The following is a 5010-nucleotide window of genomic DNA, read 5'->3' on the forward strand; positions in this document are numbered from 1 at the left end:
CGCTCGCCGGCGCCGTTTCCGGCCGAGTCCGGCCGTGGCCTTGCCACCAATGGACGCGGCGTCCTCTCCCCATTCGAACGCACCCACCCGCGGCCCCTTTTGGCCGCCGGGCGACGATTCCGGCGAAGTCCGGCGCCCCCTCCGCCGCGGACGCCCACCGGAGCCCCCAACGCCGGCTGCCGACGTGGCCGACACGGGGCCACCCCCTGGGTCACTGAACCGTGGGCCCTAGGGGCCCGGCCGGTCTATTGACTCGGTCAGCCAGGCTGACTAGACCGGCCCCTGCCTATGACATGGGGGCCCCACCCCCCAGAACGTTTAAAAAAAAGAAAAAGGAAAAGGGAAATTAAGTAAATATAATTAATAAAAATAAAAATGAATAAAATTATTTATTTATTTAATTAATTAATTAAGTAAATAATTAATTTAATTAATCCTGATTAATTAATCTAATGGCTAATTAACCTAATTAACTATTGATAATTAATTAAACTATAATTAGATTAGTTAAATCCTAATTAGTATAAGCAGAGTATGACATGTGGGACCCACACGTCAAATTGACCTAGTCAACCCTGTTGACTGCTGACGTCAGCATGGCATCATGCTGACGTCATAATTCCATTTTTCGTATTAAATGATTAATTGATTAAATTCCAGAAATTAATAAAATCTTAAAAAAAATCATATCTTTTAATCCGTAACTCGGATTAAAATAATTTCAACATGAAAGTTGCTCAGAACGACGAGACGAATCCGGATACGCGGTCCGTTCGTCCGCCACACACCCCTAACCTATCGAACCCGCAACTTTCCCCCTCCGGCTCCTCTGCCCGAAAACACGAAACACCGGGAATACTTTCCCGGGGGTTTTCCCCCCTTCACCGGTATCACCTACTACCGCGTTAGGGCACACCGAACACCGCGTATTGCCTTGATATATTTTGTGGTGCTTTGTTTGCTCTGTATTCATTATTTCTTCCCCCTCTTCTCTCCGGTAGACTACGAGACCGACGCTGCTGCTGACCAGTTCGACTACGGAGTTGACGACCCTCTCTCTTGCCAGAGCAACCAGGCAAGCCCCCCCCCCCTTGATCACCAGATATCGCCTATTCTATTCTATACTGCTTGCATTAGAGTAGTGTAGCATGTTACTGCTTTCCGTTAATCCTATTCTGATGCATAGCCTGTCATTGCTGCTACAGTCATTGATACCTTACCCGCAATCCTAAATGCTTAGTATAGGATGCTAGTGTTCCATCAGTGGCCCTACACTCTTGTCCGTCTGCCATGCTATACTACTGGGCTGTGATCACTTCGGGAGGTGATCACGGCCATATACTATATACTTTACACTATTACATTACCTGTGATACTGTTCGGAGTTGGGGGCTGAAGGGGCAGGTGGCTCCATCCCGGTAGAGGTGGGCCTGGGTTCCCGACGGTCCCCGACGGTTACTTTGTGGCGGAGCGACAGGGCAGGTTAAGACCACCTAGCAGACAGGTGGGCCTGGCCCTGTTCGGCGTTCGCGGATACTTAACATGCTTAACGAGATCTTGGTATTTGATCTGAGTCGGCTACGAGCCTATACGCACTAACCATCTACGTGGGAGTAGTTATGGGTATCCCGACGTCGTGGTATCAGCCGAAGCACTTCAGACGTCAGCGACGAAGCGGCGAGCGCCGGATTGGAACGTAAGCCTGCTCTTGTATTAAGGGGGCTAGTTCTGCTTCCGGCCGCCCTCGCAACGTGCAGGTGTGCTATGGGCGATGGGCCCAGACCCCTGTGCGCTTAGGTTTAGACCGGCGTGCTGGCCTCTCTGTTTTGCCTAGGTGGGGCTGCGACGTGTTGATCTTCCGAGGCCGGGCATGACCCAGGAAAGTGTGTCCAGCCAAATGGGATCAAGCGTGTTGGGTTATGTGGTGCACCCCTGCAGGGAAGTTAATCTATTCGAATAGCCATGATCTTCGGTAACAGGACGACTTGGAGTTGTACCTTGACCTTATGACAACTAGAACCGGATACTTAATAAAACACACCCTTCCAAGTTCCACAGACAACCCGGTGATCGCTTTTCTACAGGGCGACGAGGAGAGGATCGCCGGGTAGGATTATGCTACTGCGATGCTACTGGAGATGCTACTTGGAGATGCTACTTGGAGATGCCACTTGGAGATGCTACTTGGAGGACTTCAATCTACTCTCTTCTACATGCTGCAAGACGGAGGCTGCCAGAAGCGTAGTCTTCGACAGGATTAGCTATCCCCCTCTTATTCTGGCATTCTGCAGTTCAGTCCACCGATATGGCCCCTTTACACATATACCCATGCATATGTAGTGTAGCTCCTTGCTTGCGAGTACTTTGGATGAGTACTCACGGTTGCTTTCTCCCCCCTTTTTCCCCTTTCCTTTCTTTCTGGTTGTCGCAACCAGATGCTGGAGTCCAGGAGCCAGGAGCCACCGTCGACGATGATTCCTACTACACTCGAGGTGCCTACTGCTACGTGCAGACCGCTGACGACGACCAAGAGTAGTTAGGAGGATCCCAGGCAGGAGGCCTGCGCCTCTTTTGATCTGTATCCCAGTTTGTGCTAGCCTTCTTAAGGCAAACTTGTTTAACTTATGTCTGTACTCAGATATTGTTGCTTCCGCTGACTCGTCTATGATCGAGCACTTGTATTCGAGCCCTCGAGGCCCCTGGCTTGTATTATGATGCTTGTATGACTTATTGATGTTTTAGAGTTGTGTTGTGATATCTTCCCGTGAGTCCCTGATCTTGATCGTACACATTTGCGTGCATGATTAGTGTACGATTGAATCGGGGGCGTCACAGCTACTTTGCTGCATCATCCTCTCCTCTTCGGGGAAATACAACGCAGTGCTCAAGAGGTAGCAATCATCTCATACAACAATTTATATCTCATCATGTCTTGACCATATCATATCAGAACATTCCCTGGAAAAACAAGTTAGACGTCCTCTACTTTGTTGTTGCAAGTTTTACGTGGCTCCTACGGGCTTCTAGCAAGAACCGTTCTTACCTACGCATCAAAACGACAATGATTTTTCGTCAAGTGTGATGTTTTAACCTTCAACAAGGACCGGCCAAAGTCAAACTCGATTCAGGTAAAGTTGGAGAAAATGACACCCGCCAGCCACGTGTGTGCAAAGCACGTCGGTAGAACCAGTCTCATGAACACGGTCATGTAATGTCGGTCCGGGCCGCTTCATCCAATAATACTGCCGAATCAAATAAGACGTTGGTGGTAAGCAGTATGGCTGTTATCATCCACAACTCTTTGTGTTCTACTTGTGCATATCATCTACACATAGATCTGGCTCGAATGCCACTGTTGGGGAACGTAGCATGCAATTTCAAAAAAAAATCCTACGATCACGCAAGATCTATCTAGGAGATGCATAGCAACGAGAGGGGGAGAGTGTGTCCACATACCCTCGTAGACCGAAAGCGGAAGCGTTATGTTAATGCGGTTGATGTAGTTGAATGTCTTCACGATCCAACCGATCCAAGTATCGAATGTACGGCACCTCCGTGTTCAGCACACGTTTAGCTTGACGACGTCCCTCGAGCTCTTTATCCACTAGAGGGTCGAGGGAGAGTTCCGACAGCACGACGACGTGGTGACGGTGATGGGGATGCGATCCGCGCACGGCTTCGCCTAAGCACTATGACGCTATGACCGGAGGAGTAAACGTGGAGGCGGGCACCGCACATGGCTAAGAGAATTCTTGGTGTGCCTTTGGGGTGCCCCTGCCCCTGTATATAAAGGGGGGAGGAGGAGGCCGGCGGCTAGGAGGGGCGCGCCAAGGTGGGAGTCCTACTTGGATTCCTAGTCCAAGTAGGATTCGCCCCCCCCCCTTGCCTTTCTCCACCGGAAGGAATAGGAAGGAGAGGGAGAGGGAAAGGGAAGGGGGCCGTGCCCCCTCCTCCTTGTCCTATTCGAACTCGCTAGGAGGGGGGCGCGCGCCACCCCTCGCGGGATTCCCTCTCTCTCCCTTTAGTCCCATGTAGGCCCAACACTTCCCCCGGGGTTTCCAGTAACCTCGCGGTACTCCGGAAAAATACCCAGATCACTCGGAACCATTCCGATGTCCGAATACTAAATTCCAATATATGAATCTTTACCTCTCGACCATTTCGAGACTCCTCGTCATGTCCGTGATCTCATCCTGGACTCTGAACAAACTTCGGTCACAAAAACACATAACTCATAATACAAATCGTCATCGAACGTTAAGCGTGCGGACCCTACGGGTTTGAGAACTATGTAGACATGAACGAGACAGATCTCCGGTCAATAACCAATAGCGGAACCTGGATGCTCATATTGGTTCCTACATATTCTATGAAGATCTTTATCGATCAAGCCGCATAACAACATGCGTCATTCCCTTTGTCATCGGTATGTTACTTGCCCGAGATTCGATCGTCGGTATCCTCATACCTAGTTCAATCTTGTTACCGGAAAGTCTCTTTACTTGTTCCGTAATGCATCACCCCGCAACTAACTCATTAGTCACATTGCTTGCAAGCCTTATAGTGATGTGCATTACCGAGAGGGCCCGGAGATACCTCTCCGATATACGGAGTGACAAATCCTAATCTTGATATGTGCCAACTCAACAAACACTATCGGAGACACCTGTAGAGCATCTTTATAATCACCCTGTTACACTGTGAAGTTTGATAGCACACAAGGTGTTCCTTCGGTATTCGGGAGTTGCAAAATCTCAAAGTCAGAGGAATATGTATAAGTCATGAAGAAAGCAATAGCAATACAACTAAACGATCATAATGCTATGCTAACGGATGGGTCTTATCCATCATATCATTCTCTAATGATGTGATCATGTTCATCAAATGGTAACACATGTCTATGGTCAGGAAATTTAACCATCTTTGATTAACGAGCTAGTCAAGTAGAGGCATACTTGGGGCACTCTGTTTTGTCTACGTATTCATACATGTACTAAATTTCCAATTAAT

The sequence above is a fragment of the Triticum dicoccoides genome, chromosome 1A, assembly GCF_002162155.2.
Source record: "Triticum dicoccoides isolate Atlit2015 ecotype Zavitan chromosome 1A, WEW_v2.0, whole genome shotgun sequence".
Classification (NCBI taxonomy): domain Eukaryota; kingdom Viridiplantae; phylum Streptophyta; class Magnoliopsida; order Poales; family Poaceae; genus Triticum; species Triticum dicoccoides.